Genomic DNA, 18,830 nt, shown 5'->3' with positions numbered 1-18,830 from the left:
CTGAAGTCCTGTGTCTATCCCCTGTCAAAGCCCAGATCAGTGCAGGGTGACTGAAGTCCTGTATCTATCCCCTGTCAAAGCCCAGTTCAGTGCAGGGTGACTGAAGTCCTGTGTCTATCCCCTGTCAAAGCCCAGATCAGTGCAGGGTGACTGAAGTCCTGTGTCTATCCCCTGTCAAAGCCCAGATCAGTGCAGGGTGACTGAAGTCCTGTATCTATCCCCTGTCAAAGCCCAGATCAGTGCAGGGTGACTGAATTCCTGTATCTATCCCCTGTCAAAGCCCAGATCAGTGCAGGGTGACTGAATTCCTGTATCTATCCCCTGTCAAAGCCCAGATCAGTGCAGGGTGACTGAAGTCCTGTGTCTATCCCCTGTCAAAGCCCAGTTCAGTGCAGGGTGACTGAAGTCCTGTGTCTATCCCCTGTCAAAGCCCAGATCAGTGCAGGGTGACTGAAGTCCTGTATCTATCCCCTGTCAAAGCCCAGATCAGTGCAGGGTGACTGAAGTCCTGTATCTATCCCCTGTCAAAGCCCAGATCAGTGCAGGGTGACTGAAGTCCTGTATCTATCCCCTGTCAAAGCCCAGATCAGTGCAGGGTGACTGAATTCCTGTATCTATCCCCTGTCAAAGCCCTGATCAGTGCAGGCTGACTGAAGTTAGGGGTTCAGTAATGTGGCGCCATCTAGAATGGCAAGTCTCACAGAGGCCCAGGAGGACCTATATTACATTTCTACAGACATCATTTCTAATGTAGCTTAGTGTTTATAGTGAAGCCTGTATTTTTTGCTTACTGTTTATAGTGAAGCATGTAGTTCTTAGCTTAGTGTTTATAGTGAAGCATGTAGTTCTTAGCTTAGTGTTTATAGTGAAGCCTGTATTTTTTGCTTAGTGTTTATAGTGAAGCATGTAGTTCTTAGCTTAGTGTTTATAGTGAAGCATGTATTCTTTGCTTAGTGTTTATAGTGAAGCATGTATTCTTTGCTTAGTGTATATAGTGAAGCCTGTATTTTTTGCTTAGTGTTTATAGTGAAGCATGTAGTTCTTAGCTTACTGTTTATAGTGAAGCCTGTATTCTAAGCTTGCTGTTTATAGTGAAGCATGTAGTTCTTAGCTTGCTGTTTATAGTGAAGCATGTAGTTCTTAGCTTGCTGTTTATAGTGAAGCATGTATTCTTTGCTTAGTGTTTATAGTGAAGCCTGTATTTTTTGCTTAGTGTTTATAGTGAAGCATGTAGTTCTTAGCTTACTGTTTATAGTGAAGCATGTAGTTCTTAGCTTAGTGTTTATAGTGAAGCCTGTATTCTAAGCTTGCTGTTTATAGTGAAGCCTGTATTCTTAGCTTGCTGTTTATAGTGAAGCCTGTATTCTAAACTTGCTATTTATAGTGAAGCATGTAGTTCTTAGCTTAGTGTTTATAGTGAAGCATGTAGTTCTTAGCTTAGTTTTTATAGTGAAGCATGTAGTTCTTAGCTTACTGTTTATAGTGAAGCATGTAGTTCTTAGCTTACTGTTTATAGTGAAGCATGTAGTTCTTAGCTTAGTGTTTATAGTGAAGCATGTATTCTTTGCTTGCTGTTTATAGTGAAGCCTGTACTACATGCAAATGTCTTGAATGAATAAAGGTCATTCTGATTCAGATTCTAGAGCATGTAACAGGAAGCATTGCTTCTCCAAATGTTACTATTATCAAAATATAAATAAATTATCATATAATTGGATGCCAAATACAAAATAATGCAATATTATAATCCTGTATGTCAGGGAATATTTTAGCTTTATGTTCGATTGTATCATTATCCAGTGCTCAGAACACATTTGTCATTGTAACATCGATATCCAGGCATCATTTCAGCTGGTTTAGCAGGGTATACAGTGCCTAGATGGCAGATATTTGTATGTGGTTGAATAGGGATCCAGATATGCAGATGTACTTGCAGGATAATCTCTGTCAGTCATATCTGTTTATCAGACACCGCTCACCCATTAATTCACTAACCAAGAGCACGACATCTAATTAAAGACCCCCGTCTGTCTCTCTGTCTGTCTGTCTGTCTGTCTGTCTGTCTGTCTGTCTGTCTGTCTGTCTGTCTGTCTGTCTGTCTGTCTGTCTGTCTGTCTGTCTGTCTGTCTGTCTGTCTGTCTGTCTGTCTGTCTGTCTGTCTGTCTGTGTTTACATGCATGCGTCTGCCTGAATTTTTGTCTGTCTGTCTGTCTGCCTAGCTGTCTGTCTATCTGTATAGCTGTCTGTCTGTCTGTCTGTCTCTGTTTGTTTGCATTCATGTGTGTGTGTGTGTGTGTGTGTGTGTGTGTGTGTGTGTGTGTGTGTGTGTGTGTGTGTGTGTGTGTGTGTGTGTGTGTGTGTGTGTGTGTGTGTACGTGTGACAACTGAGATCTCACAGGGTGTGAGTAAGCTAGCTAAGTACATGGCTACAGGCCCTGGTCAGTACCTACAGGTTCAGATGGAGAATACAGGCCCTGGTCAGTACCTACAGGTTCAGATGGAGAATACAGGCCCTGGTCAGTACCTACATGTTCCGATGGAGAATACAGTCCCTGGTCAATAACTACAGGTTCAGATGGAGAATACAGGCCCTGGTCAGTACCTACAGGTTCAGATGGAGAATACAGGCCCTGGTCAGTACCTACAGGTTCAGATGGAGAATACAGGCCCTGGTCAATACCTACAGGTTCAGATGGAGAATACAGGCCCTGGTCAGTACCTACAGGTTCAGATGGAGAATACAGGCCCTGGTCAATACCTGCAGGTTCAGATTGAGAATACAGGCCCTGGTCAATACCTACAGGTTTAGATGGAGAATACAGGCCCTGGTCAATATCTACAGGTTCAGATGGAGAATACAGGCCCTGGTCAGTACCTACAGGTTCAGATGGAGAATACAGGCCTTGGTCAATATCTACAGGTTCAGAAGGAGAAAACAGGCCCTGGTCAATACCTTCAGGTTCAGATGGAGAATACAGGCCATGGTCAATACCTACAGGTTCAGAACGAGAATACAGGCCCTGGTCAATACCTACAGGTTCAGATGGAGAATACAGGCCCTGGTCAGTACCTACAGGTTCAGAAGGAGAATACAGGGCCAAGTCAATACCTACAGGTTCAGATGGAGAATAAAGGCCCTGGTCAGTACCTACAGGTTCAGAAGGAGAATACAGGCCCTGGTCAATACCTACAGGTTCAGAAGGAGAATACAGGCCCTGGTCAGTACCTACAGGTTCAGATGGAAAATACAGGCCCTGGTCAGTACCTACAGGTTCCAATGGACAAAACAGGCACTGGTCAGTACCTACAGGTTCAGATGGAGAATACAGGCCCTGGTCAGTACCTACAGGTTCAGAAGGAGAATACAGGCCCTGGTCAGTACCTACAGGTTCAGATGGAAAATACAGGCCCTGGTCAGTACCTACAGGTTCCAATGGAGAATACAGGCCCTGGTCAGTACCTACAGGTTCAGATGGAGAATCCAGGCCCTGGTCAATACCTACAGGTTCAGATGGAGAATACAGGCCTGGTCAATACCTACAGGTTCAGATGGAGAATTCAGGGCCAAGTCAATACCTACAGGTTCAGATGGAGAAAAAAGGCCTGGTCAGTACCTACAGGTTCAGCTGGAGAATTCAGGGCCAAGTCAATACCTACAGGTTCAGATGGAGAATACAGGCCCTGGTCAGTACCTACAGGTTCAGAAGGAGAATACAGGCCCTGGTCAATACCTACAGGTTCAGAAGGAGAATACAGGCCCTGGTCAGTACCTACAGGTTCAGATGGAAAATACATGCCCTGGTCAGTACCTACAGGTTCCAATGGAGAATACAGGCCCTGGTCAGTACCTACAGGTTCAGATGGAGAATACAGGCCCTGGTCAGTACCTACAGGTTCAGAAGGAGAATACAGGCCCTGGTCAGTACCTACAGGTTCAGATGGAAAATACAGGCCCTGGTCAGTACCTACAGGTTCCAATGGAGAATACAGGCCCTGGTCAGTACCTACAGGTTCAGATGGAGAATACAGGCCCTGGTCAGTACCTACAGGTTCAGATGAGGAATACAGGCCCTGGTCAGTACCTACAGGTTCAGAAGGAGAATCCAGGCCCTGGTCAATACCTACAGGTTCAGATGGAGAATACAGGCCTGGTCAGTACCTACAGGTTCAGCTGGAGAATTCAGGGCCAAGTCAATACCTACGGGTTCAGATGGAGATTAAAGGCCCTGGTTAGTACCTACAGGTTCAGAAGGAGAATACAGGCCCTGGTCAATACCTACAGGTTCAGAAGGAGAATACAGGCCCTGGTCAGTACCTACAGGTTCAGATGGAAAATACAGGCCCTGGTCAGTACCTACAGGTTCCAATGGACAATACAGGCACTGGTCAGTACCTACAGGTTCAGATGGAGAATACAGGCCCTGGTCAGTACCTACAGGTTCAGAAGGAGAATACAGGCCCTGGTCAGTACCTACAGGTTCAGATGGAAAATACAGGCCCTGGTCAGTACCTACAGGTTCCAATGGAGAATACAGGCCCTGGTCAGTACCTACAGGTTCAGATGGAGAATACAGGCCCTGGTCAGTACCTACAGGTTCAGAAGGAGAATAAAGGCCCTGGTCAGTACCTACAGGTTCAGATGGAAAATACAGGCCCTGGTCAGTACCTACAGGTTCCAATGGAGAATACAGGCCCTGGTCAGTACCTACAGGTTCAGATGGAGAATGCAGGCCCTGGTCAGTACCTACAGGTTCAGATGAGGAATACAGGCCCTGGTCAGTAACTACAGGTTCAGAAGGAGAATCCAGGCCCTGGTCAATACCTACAGGTTCAGATGGAGAATACAGGCCTGGTCAGTACCTACAGGTTCAGCAGGAGAATTCAGGGCCAAGTCAATACCTACAGTTTCAGATGGAGAATAAAGGCCCTGGTTAGTACCTACAGGTTCAGAAGGAGAATACAGGCCCTGGTCAATACCTACAGGTTCAGAAGGAGAATACAGGCCCGGGTCAGTACCTACAGGTTCAGATGGAAAATACAGGCCCTGGTCAGTACCTACAGGTTCCAATGGACAATACATGCCCTGGTCAGTACCTACAGGTTCAGATGGAAAATACAGGCCCTGGTCAGTACCTACAGGTTCCAATGGAGAATACAGGCCCTGGTCAGTACCTACAGGTTCAGATGGAGAATCCAGGCCCTGGTCAATACCTACAGGTTCAGATGGAGAATACAGGCCTGGTCAATACCTACAGGTTCAGATGGAGAATTCAGGGCCAAGTCAATACCTACAGGTTCAGATGGAGAATACAGGCCCTGGTCAGTACCTACAGGTTCCAATGGAGAATACAGGCCCTGGTCAATACCTACGGGTTCAGAAGGAGAATCCAGGCCCTGGTCAATACCTACAGGTTCAGATGGAGAATACAGGCCCTGGTCAATACCTACAGGTTCAGATGGAGAATACAGGCCCTGGTCAGTATCTACAGGTTCAGATGAGGAATACAGGCCCTGGTCAATACCTTCAGGTTCATATGGAGAATACAGGCCCTGGTCAGTACCTAAGGAGACAGGGACGGGGAGACAGGGGAGGGGAGAAAGGGAGATGAGTCCTCTGTTCTGTAGACAGACCAACAGGTTTCAAAATGGTGGTGAACACCTCAGCGTCTCACAAACACACACACACACACACACACACACACACACACACACACACACACACACACACACACACACACACACACACACACACACACACACACACACACACACACACACACACACTCGCCCATCATCCAATAACAGACCCATTCAGAACATTACAGTTCATCCATCAACATCATGGATAAATTAAAGAGTGTCTGTGAGGCTCTCTCTAAACGTTCATCACCTGGGGCTGTGTCCGAAATAACACCCTAGTCCTTACACAGTGTAATACTGTTGACCAGAGCCTTAAAGGTGGGCCCTCGTCAACAGTAGTGCACTATATAGGGACTAGGGTATCATTTGAGACTCAGCCATGCAGCTAGCCTGGTGGACTAACAGCTTTCTCCAGCTTAATGGATGTGAACGGAGAAAATGAAAACAACGTGTCTGAGGGGAGTTATTTCTTATGTATCCCAACGAGAGGTTTGGCTTAGTGTTTTTTTTTTTATAGGGTTATTAGAGGGTAAATATCAAACAAAAGTGACTGAATGAAGGACGGTGAAAAACTTCAGCTGTGGCGATCGTTTGTCGCTCACGTACATTTGATATCAGTTTATTCTTGTGTTGAAGAGAAGGGGGTAAAAAGTGTGTGTGTGTGTGTGTGTGTGTGTGTGTGTGTGTGTGTGTGTGTGTGTGTGTGTGTGTGTGTGTGTGTGTGTGTGTGTGTGTGTGTGTGTGTGTGTGTGTGTGTGTGTGTTGAGGAGAGGTGGTAATAGAATAATGGGGTACGTGGAGAGAAAATGAGACGATGAGATTAGTAAGAGTAGTAAAGCCTCTGCAGACATCGAAATCTTTTCACGCAGATCGAGAGCAAGAGAGAAAAAGAGAATGATAAATAAACACGGATTGATGCAATCACTCTCTGGACACACTCAGGACTAATAATAATAACTATGGGAATAATAATAATGACTATGGGAATAATAATAATAACTATGGGAATAATAATAATAACTATGGGAATAATAATAATAACTATGGGAATAATAATAATAATAACTATGGGAATAATAATAATAACTATGGGAATAATAATAATAATAACTATGGGAATAATAATAATAATCTATGGGAATAATAATAATAACTATGGGAATAATAATAATAACTATGGGAATAATAATAATGACTATGGGAATAATAATAATAACTATGGGAATAATAATAATGACTATGGGAATAATAATAATAACTATGGGAATAATAATAATGACTATGGGAATAATAATAATAATAACTATGGGAATAATAATAATAATAACTATGGGAATAATAATAATAACTATGGGAATAATAATAATAACTATGGGAATAATAATAATAACTATGGGAATAATAATAATAATAATAACTATGGCAATAATAATAATAACTATGGGAATAATAATAATAACTATGGGAATAATAATAATAATAACTATGGGAATAATAATAATAACTATGGGAATAATAATAATAACTATGGGAATAATAATAATAATAACTATGGGAATAATAATAATAACTATGGGAATAATAATAATAATAATAACTATGGGATAAATAACAATAACTATGGGAATAATAATAATAACTATGGGAATAATAATAATAACTATGGGAAAAATAATAATAATAATAACTATGGGAATAATAATAATAACTATGGGAATAATAATAATAACTATGGGAATAATAATAATAATAACTATGGGAATAATAATAATAACTATGGGAATAATAATAATAATAATAACTATGGGATAAATAACAATAACTATGGGAATAATAATAATAACTATGGGAATAATAATAATAACTATGGGAATAATAATAATAACTATGGGAATAATAATAATAATAACTATGGGAATAATAATAATAATAATAACTATGGGAATAATAATAATAATAACTATGGGAATAATAATAATAACTATGGGAATAATAATAATAATAATAACTATGGGAATAATAATAATAACTATGGGAATAATAATAATAACTATGGGAATAATAATAATAACTATGGGAATAATAATAATAACTATGGGAATAATAATAATAATAACTATGGGAATAATAATAATAATAATAACTATGGGAATAATAATAATAATAATAACTATGGGAATAATAATAATAACTATGGGAATAATAATAATAATAACTATGGGAATAATAATAATAACTATGGGAATAATAATAATAACTATGGGAATAATAATAATAACTATGGGAATAATAATAATAACTATGGGAATAATAATAATAACTATGGGAATAATAATAATAACTATGGGAATAATAATAATAATAACTATGGGAATAATAATAATAATAACTATGGGAATAATAATAATAACTATGGGAATAATAATAATAACTATGGGAATAATAATAATAACTATGGGAATAATAATAATGACTATGGGAATAATAATAATAACTATGGGAATAATAATAATAACTATGGGTATAATAATAATAACTATAATAATAATTGGGAATAATAATAATAACTATGGGAATAATAATAATAACTATAATAATAATAATAATAACTATGGGAATAATAATAATAACTATGGGAATAATAATAATAACTATGGGAATAATAATAATAAATAATAACAATAATAAATAATAATAATAATAACTATGGGAATAATAATAATAACTATGGGAATAATAATAATAATAACTATGGGAATAATAATAATAACTATGGGAATAATAATAATAACTATGGGAATAATAATAATAACTATGGGAATAATAATAATAATAACTATGGGAATAATAATAATAACTATGGGAATAATAATAATAACTATGGGAATAATAATAATAACTATGGGAATAATAATAATGACTATGGGAATAATAATAATAACTATGGGAATAATAATAATGACTATGGGAAAAATAATAATGACTATGGGAATAATAATAATAACTATGGGAATAATAATAATAACTATGGGAATAATAATAATAACAACTATGGGAATAATAATAATAACTATGGGAATAATAATAATAACTATGGGAATAATAATAATAATAATAACTATGGGAATAATAATAATAATAACTATGGGAATAATAATAATAATAACTATGGGAATAATAATAATAACTACGGGAATAATAATAACTATGGGAATATTAATAATAACTATGGGATAAATAACAATAACTATGGGAAAAAATAATAATAACTATGGGAATAATAATAATAACTATGGGAATAATAATAATAATAACTATGGGAATAATAATAATAATAATAACTATGGGAATAATAATAATAATAACTATGGGAATAATAATAATAATAACTATGGGAATAATAATAATAACTATGGGAATAATAATAATAACTATGGGAATAATAATAATAACTATGGGAATAATAATAATGACTATGGGAATAATAATAATAATAACTATGGGAATAATAATAATAATAACTATGGGAATAATAATAATAATAATAACTATGGGAATAATAATAATAATAATAACTATGGGAATAATAATAATAATAACTATGGGAATAATAATAATAACTATGGGAATAATAATAATAACTATGGGAATAATAATAATGACTATGGGAATAATAATAATAACTATGGGAATAATAATAATAACTATGGGTATAATAATAATAACTATGGGAATAATAATAATAACTATGGGAATAATAATAATAACTATGGGAATAATAATAATAACTATGGGAATAATAATAATAACTATGGGAATAATAATAATAACTATGGGAATAATAATAATAACTATGGGAATAATAATAATAATAACAACTATGGGAATAATAATAATAACTATGGGAATAATAATAATAACTATGGGAATAATAATAATGACTATGGGAATAATAATAATAACTATGGGAATAATAATAATAACTATGGGAATAATAATAATAATAATAACTATGGGAATAATAATAATAACTATGGGAATAATAATAATAATAATAACTATGGGAATAATAATAATAATAATAACTATGGTAATAATAATAATAACTATGGGAATAATAATAATAATAACTATGGGAATAATAATAATAATAATAACTATGGGAATAATAATAATAACTATGGGAATAATAATAATAACTATGGGAATAATAATAATAACTATGGGAATAATAATAATAACTATGGGAATAATAATAATAATAATAACTATGGCAATAATAATAATAATAATAACTATGGTAATAATAATAATAACTATGGGAATAATAATAATAACTATGGGAATAATAATAATGACTATGGGAATAATAATAATAACTATGGGAATAATAATAATAACTATGGGAATAATAATAATAATAATAACTATGGCAATAATAATAATAATAATAACTATGGTAATAATAATAATAACTATGGGAATAATAATAATAACTATGGGAATAATAATAATAACTATGGGAATAATAATAATAACTATGGGAATAATAATAATGACTATGGGAATAATAATAATAACTATGGGAATAATAATAATAACTATGGGAATAATAATAATAATAATAACTATGGCAATAATAATAATAATAATAACTATGGTAATAATAATAATAACTATGGGAATAATAATAATGACTATGGGAATAATAATAATAACTATGGGAATAATAATAATAACTATGGGAATAATAATAATAACTATGGGAATAATAATAATAACTATGGGAATAATAATAATAACTATGGGAATAATAATAATAATAATAACTATGGGAATAATAATAATAACTATGGGAATAATAATAATAATAATAACTATGATAATAATAATAACTATGGGAATAATAATAATAACTATGGGAATAATAATAATAATAACTATGGGAATAATAATAATAACTATGGGAATAATAATAATAACTATGGGAATAATAATAATAACTATGGGAATAATAATAATAACTATGGGAATAATAATAATGACTATGGGAAAAATAATAATAATAACTATGGGAATAATAATAATAACTATGGGAATAATAATAATAATAATAACTATGGGAATAATAATAATGACTATGGGAATAATAATAATGACTATGGGAAGAATAATAACAACTATGGGAATAATAATAATAACTATGGGAATAATAATAATAATAACTATGGGAATAATAATAATAACTATGGGAATAATAATAATAACTATGGGAATAATAATAATAATGACTATGGGAATAATAATAATAACTATGGGAATAATAATAATAACTATGGGAATAATAATAATAATAATAACTATGGGAATAATAATAATAACTATGGGAATAATAATAATAATAATAACTATGGGAATAATAATAATAACTATGGGAATAATAATAATAACTATGGGAATAATAATAATAACTATGGGAATAATAATAATAATAATAACTATGGGAATAATAATAATGACTATGGGAATAATAATAATAACTATGGGAATAATAATAATAACTATGGGAATAATAATAATAATAACTATGGGAATAATAATAATAACTATGGGAATAATAATAATAACTATGGGAATAATAATAATGACTATGGGAATAATAATAATAACTATGGGAATAATAATAATAACTATGGGAATAATAATAATAATAATAACTATGGCAATAATAATAATAATAATAACTATGGTAATAATAATAATAACTATGGGAATAATAATAATAACTATGGGAATAATAATAATAACTATGGGAATAATAATAATAACTATGGGAATAAAAGTAAATTCACCCGGCAACCAGCCGCTCAAATGGAGCTGGGAGAATGTCTGCACTAAACAAAGACAATGATAACCTTGTGGCCTAAGCCAGAATCAGCCAGTCTTTCTATAATTGCATTTGTAACTTCTGCACGCATTTACAAGATTAGTGGAACACAGCGGCGAGTCAGGGCAGGGAGAGAGGCCTCCCTCCGCCTCACCCCGCCACCCCTTAACTACTAAGCTACTTTTAGTCATCGTTGTACTAGTCATGTATGGTAATGAGTCTTTCGTCTGAGATCTTTAACGGAAAGGGACTTAACTGTAGGCTACGGGTGGGTAACCTTCACTAGTCAGAGCAGAGGAGAGGAGGAAAGGTAAGCTATGAGCCTAGTTAACCTTCGCTCAAAGATTATGGAGGGGAATATTTATTCAGTACAACGTCATGTACGGGTGAATCTACAGAAGTCGTGTAAATTGTTGTTTCACATCAGAAAGTGTAAAAACAAGACATTTAATTACAATGTGATATACAGTTCATTCAGAAAGTATTCAGACCCCTTGACTTTTTCCACATTTTGTTACGTTACAGCCCTATCCTAAAATGGATTAAATTGTGTTTTCCCTCATCAATTTACACACAATACCTCATAATGGCATCTCAATACCTCATAATGACATCACAGTACCTCATAATGACATCACAATACCTCATAATGCCATCACAATACCTCATAAGGACATCACAGTACCTCATAATGACATCACAATACCTCATAATGGCATCTCAATACCTCATAAGGACATCACAGTACCTCATAATGACATCACAATACCTCATAATGGCATCACAATACCTCATAATGACATCACAGTACCTCATAATGACATCACAATACCTCATAATGACATCACAGTACCCCATAATGACAAAGCAAAAATCAGCTTTAGATTTTTATGCAAATGTATAAAAAATAAAAAACGGAAATATGACATTATGTAGGGCAGTGTTTCGTGAACACATCCCAGTCCTCCTGTACGCTTAACAGTAGACATTATGTAGGGTAGTGTTTCACCAGTCCTCCTGTAAACTTAACAGTGTTTCTGAACACCAGTCAATCTGGTATCCCCATCAGTACACATTTTTGTTGTAGTCTGGACAAGCACACCAGATTTCACTCGTCAACTAATCATGAAACCCTCAATGAGTTGAATCAGGTGAGTTTGTCTGGGAAAATAACAAAAATGGAGTAGGGAAACACTGTTAGGGGGAGTGGAGGACTGGAGTTGGGGGCGAGTTGGGCTGTTGGGGGTACTGGAGGACTGGAGTTGGGCTGTTGGGGGGACTGGAGTTGGGCTGTTGGGGGTACTGGAGGACTGGAGTTGGGCTTTTGGGGGGACTGGAGTTGGGCTGTTGGGGGTACTGGAGGACTGGAGTTGGGCTGTTGGGGTACTGGAGTTGGGCTGTTGGGGGTACTGGAGGACTGGAGTTGGGCTGTTGGGGTACTGGAGGACTGGAGTTGGGCTGTTGGGGGACTGGAGTTGGGCTGTTGGGGGGACTGGAGTTGGGCTGTTGGGGTACTAGAGGACTGGAGTTGGGCTGTTGGGGGTACTGGAGGACTGGAGTTGGGCTGTTGGGGGTACTGGAGGACTGGAGTTGGGCTGTTGGGGGGACTGGAGTTGGGCTGTTGGGGTACTAGAGGACTGGAGTTGGGCTGTTGGGGGTACTGGAGGACTGTAGTTGGGCTGTTGGGGGGACTGGAGTTGGGCTGTTGGGGGACTGGAGTTGGGCTGTTGGGGGTCCTGGAGGACTGTAGTTGGGCTGTTGGGGGACTGGAGTTGGGCTGTTGGGGTACTGGAGGACTGGAGTTGGGCTGTTGGGGGACTGGAGTTGGGCTGTTGGGGGACTGGAGTTGGGCTGTTGGGGTACTGGAGGACTGGAGTTGGGCTGTTGGGGGACTGGAGTTGGAGTTGGGCTGTTGGGGGACTGGAGTTGGGCTGTTGGGGGTACTGGAGGACTAGAGTTGGGCTGTTGGGGTTGTACTGGAGGACTGGAGTTGGGCTGTTGGGGGGACTGGAGTTGGGCTGTTGGGGGTACTGGAGGACTGGAGTTGGGCTGTTGGGGTACTGGAGTTGGGCTGTTGGGGGTACTGGAGGACTGGAGTTGGGCTGTTGGGGTACTGGAGGACTGGAGTTGGGCTGTTGGGGGACTGGAGTTGGGCTGTTGGGGGGACTGGAGTTGGGCTGTTGGGGTACTAGAGGACTGGAGTTGGGCTGTTGGGGGTACTGGAGGACTGGAGTTGGGCTGTTGGGGGGTACTGGAGGACTGGAGTTGGGCTGTTGGGGGGACTGGAGTTGGGCTGTTGGGGTACTAGAGGACTGGAGTTGGGCTGTTGGGGGTACTGGAGGACTGTAGTTGGGCTGTTGGGGGGACTGGAGTTGGGCTGTTGGGGGACTGGAGTTGGGCTGTTGGGGGTCCTGGAGGACTGTAGTTGGGCTGTTGGGGGGACTGGAGTTGGGCTGTTGGGGTACTGGAGGACTGGAGTTGGGCTGTTGGGGGACTGGAGTTGGGCTGTTGGGGGACTGGAGTTGGGCTGTTGGGGTACTGGAGGACTGGAGTTGGGCTGTTGGGGGGACTGGAGTTGGAGTTGGGCTGTTGGGGGACTGGAGTTGGGCTGTTGGGGGTACTGGAGGACTAGAGTTGGGCTGTTGGGGTTGTACTGGAGGACTGGAGTTGGGCTGTTGGGGGTACTGGAGGACTAGAGTTGATAAACACTGCTGTAGAGTTTGTACCCGTTACATTCCAATCTCCTGTCTGTCCCTCTGCTTCTCTGGATGGATGCCCACTCTGGTGTCTCTGTGCCTGTCTGAGTGGCACTAGGGCCTGAGTAGCACGTCTGCAGCCAGAGCTGGGGTCTGAGTGGAGCTGGGGTCTGAGTGGAGCTGGGGTCTGAGTGGAGCTGGGGTCTGAGTGGAGCTGGAACAGTGGGGATGGCTCATTGATTTCTCCCTCAAGTCGCAGAGTTCCATCTCTGACCAGGGATGACATGTCCCCTTGCCAGCCATCCCCTTTCGTCCCCTGTCCTCCCGTGTCCTCCCCTGTCCTCCCATCCTCCCCTGTCCTCCCCTGTCCTCCCCCGTCCTCCCCGTCCTCCTCTGTCATCCTCTGTCCTCTCCTGTCTTCCACCGTATACCCCAGTCTTCCCCTGGGCCAGTGCAGAGCAGCACTTCCCTGTGTCTGTTTGATGTCTGATGCTCAGAGCTTCTGACAGTCTCCTATTAGATCACAGTGATGTCTGACGGACAGGCCCACCAGGCACAGCAGAGCGGGAGAGAGGGAGAACGAGAGAGAGTCTAATGTTTATTTCCCTTTTGTTTATTATCTATTTGTTTGACAATGTTAACATATGTTTCCCATGCCAATAAATCCCTTTGAATTGAAATTGAATTGAGAGAGAGAGAGAGAGAGAGAACGAGAGAGAGAGAGAGAGAGAGAGAGAGAGAGAAAGAGAGAGAAATCGTGGACTAAAGGGCGGTATATTCACATATGATGGTGGTGAGAAGACCCCAGACAGAGCAGTGACAGACAGACTGGCCCACCTGCCCAGTAGAGGGGGAGGGGGGCTTGAAAATTGTAATACAGCATCAGGTCACCTGACACATGCCGTTGCCAACACAACACACAAGACGATGATGGCATACTTGATTTGAACTAGTTCGAATGAATGACATTCATCAAGTGGCTGCCAGTACAGCTGCCAGTACAGTGTATCTCTGTCACAGCGTCAGATCTGGGGCCTCACTAAATGAGTTGTTTTAAATGTGATCCAAATGTACCTCTCCACGCCGAGACATTAGCTAGGTCAGACCACCGACTCCAAGTCACGGTGAACAGAGGTCCTCCATTAACCTGTGTGACCGTGACAAGAGGTAGTGTGTCAGGGTGGAGACACTACAGCTACAGTCCTCAGGTCCTCTGTGTGGGTTTGTCCTCTACGTCCCACGGGAGACTTTCTCTTTGCATCTGTTGATTTGTTAATGGCTCGCTGTCGTCTGAAAGACCACATGACTTAGAGATATTAGTGTGTGTGTGTGTGTGTGTGTGTGTGTGTGTGTGTGTGTGTGTGTGTGTGTGTGTGTGTGTGTGTGTGTGTGTGTGTGTGTGTGTATGGGTGGGTGGGACAGTGTGGGTAGGTGTTGGTGTGTGCCTTGCAAAAGTATTCATCCCCTTTGCATTTTTCCTATTTTGATGCCTTGTAATTGTAATTTAAATATAATTTTACTTGGATTTCATGTAATGGACATAAACAAAATAGTCCAAATTGGTGAAGTGAAATAAAAAAAATAACTTCTTTCAAAAAATTAAAAAGAAATCAAAAACTGAAAAGTGGTGCGTGAATATGCAGGGTATCCCTAGTATCCCCACCTTTGCTTTGAAGCCCCTAAATAAGATCTGGTGCAACCAATTACCTTCAGAAGTCACATCATTAGTTAAATAAAGTCCACCTGTGTGCAATCTAAGTGTCACATGATCTATCACATGATCTCAGTATATATACACCTGTTCTGAAAGGTCCGAGTAGGCAACACCACTAAGCAAGGGGCACCACCAAGCAAGTGGCACTATGAAGACCAAGGAGCTCTCCAAACAGGTCAAGGACAAAGTTGTGAAGTACAGATCAGGGTTGGGTTATAAAAAAATATCAGAAACTGTGAACATCCCACAGAGCACCATTAAATCCATTATTAAAAATTGAAAAAATATGGCACCACAACAAACCTGCCAAGAGAGGGCCGCCCACCAAAACTCACGGACCAGGCAAGGGGGGCATTAATCAGAGAGGCAACAAAGAGACCAAAGATAACCCTGAAGGAGCTGCAAAGCTCCACAGCAGAGATTGGAGTATCTGTCCGTAGGGACCACTTTAAGCCGTACAGTCCACAGAGCTGGGCTTTACGGAAGAGTGGCCAGAAAAAAGCTTTTTGGCCATCAAGGAAAACGCTATATCAGGTGCAAACCCAACACCTCTCATCATCCCGAGAACACCATCCCCACAGTGAAGCATGGTGGTGGCAGCATCATGCTGTGGGGATGTTTTTCATTGACAGGGACTGGGAAACTGGTCAGAATTGAAGGAATGATGGATGGCGCTAAATACAGGGAAATTCTTGAGGGAAACTTGTTTCAGTCTTCCAGAGATTTGAGACTGGGACAGAGGTTCACCTTCCAGCAGGACAATGACCCTAAGCATACTGCTAAAGCAACACTTGAGTGGTTTTAAGGGGAAACATTTAAATGTCTTGGAATGGCCTAGTCAAAGCCCAGACCTCAATCCAATTGAGAATCTGTGGTATGACCTAAAGATTGCTGTGGGTGGGTTGGTGTGGGTGTGGGTGTGGGTGTGGCCACCAGGAGAGAGACAGAGAGGAAAAGATCCAACAAGCATTTCAGTCATTCAGCAGACTATGATCCAGAGAGACTAACAAGCAGCAGTTTCTAAATGCACCTCAATGTGAAGGTGCTTCTGAAATCATTGGTTTTATTAATGGCGTTACATTTCTAAAGCCTTCACATAGTAAATTTGTTTTAATTCTAAAGCCTTGACATAGTAAATACATTTTAATTCTAAAGCCTTGACGTAGTAAATACATTTTAATTCTAAAGCCTTGACGTAGTAAATACATTTTAATTCTAAAGCCTTGACGTAGTAAATACATTTTAATTCTAAAGCCTTGACGTAGTAAATACATTTTAATTCTAAAGCCTTGACGTAGTAAATACGTTTTAATTCTAAAGCCTTGACGTAGTAAATACATTTTAATTGAGAATAACAGTTTTGGGGAGTAATCATGGGTGAATTATGTTGTGGTTTGAGCCAGAACATGTTTAGTTAAAGTCTAAAACAGCTTGACAAGCCCCTCCCCCCCTCCCCCCCAGGCAACCATGAAGTCATCATAAAACAGGAACAGGAACATGCTACTAAAGCGTGTAAATCTAGGATGCTTCACCATATAATATACCTACGTTCCAAATGGCACTATATCATAGTGCACTACTTGTGACCAGGGCCCGCATAGAGCTCTGGTCAAAGTAGTGCACTATATAGGGAATAGGGCTCTGGTCTATAGTAGTACCACTATATAGGGAATAGGGCTCTGGTCTATAGTAGTACCACTATATAGGGAATAGTGCTCTGGTCTATAGTAGTACCACTATATAGGGAATAGGGCTCTGGTCTATAGTAGTACCACTATATAGGGAATAGGGCTCTGGTCTATAGTAGTGCACTATATAGGGAATAGGGCTCTGTTCTATAGTAGTACCACTATATAGGGAATAGGACTCTGGTCTAAAGTAGTGCACTATATAGGGAATAGGGCTCTGGTCTAAAGTAGTGCACTATATAGGGAATAGGGCTCTGTTCTATAGTAGTACCACTATATAGGGAATAGGACTCTGGTCTATAGTAGTACCACTATATAGGAATAGGGCTCTGGTCTATAGTAGTGCACTATATAGGGAATAGGGCTCTGGTCTATAGTAGTGCACTATATAGGGAATAGGGCTCTGGTCTATAGTAGTACCACTATATAGGAATAGGGCTCTGGTCTATAGTAGTACCACTATATAGGGAATAGGGCTCTGGTCTATAGTAGTGCACTATATAGGGAATAGGGCTCTGGTCAAAGTAGTGCACTATATAGGGAATAGGGCTCTGGTCAAAGTAGTGCACTATATAGGGAATAGGGCTCTGGTCAAAGTAGTGCACTATATAGGGAATAGGGCTCTGGTCAAAGTAGTGCACTATATAGGGAATAGGGCTCTGGTCTATAGTAGTGCACTATATAGGGAATAGGGCTCTGGTCTATAGTAGTGCACTATATAGGGAATAGGGCTCTGGTCTATAGTAGTGCACTATATAGGGAATAGGGCTCTGGTCTATAGTAGTGCACTATATAGGGAATAGGGCTCTGGTCTATAGTAGTGCACTATATAGGGAATAGGGCTCTGGTCTATAGTAGTGCACTATATAGGGAATAGGGCTCTGGTCTATAGTAGTGCACTATATAGAGAATAGGGCTCTGGTCTAAAGTAGTGCACTATATAGGGAATAGGGCTCTGGTCTATAGTAGTACCACTATATAGGGAATAGGGCTCTGGTCTATAGTAGTACCACTATATAGGGAATAGGGCTCTGGTCTATAGTAGTGCACTATATAGGGAATAGGGCTCTGGTCTATAGTAGTGCACTATATAGAGAATAGGGCTCTGGTCTAAAGTAGTGCACTATATAGGGAATAGGGCTCTGGTCTATAGTAGTGCACTATATAGGGAATAGGGCTCTGGTCAAAGTAGTGCACTATATAGG

This window comes from Salmo salar, chromosome ssa01, assembly GCF_905237065.1.
Source record: "Salmo salar chromosome ssa01, Ssal_v3.1, whole genome shotgun sequence".
Classification (NCBI taxonomy): Eukaryota; Metazoa; Chordata; class Actinopteri; order Salmoniformes; family Salmonidae; genus Salmo; species Salmo salar.
This window is presented reverse-complemented; position numbering follows the sequence as displayed.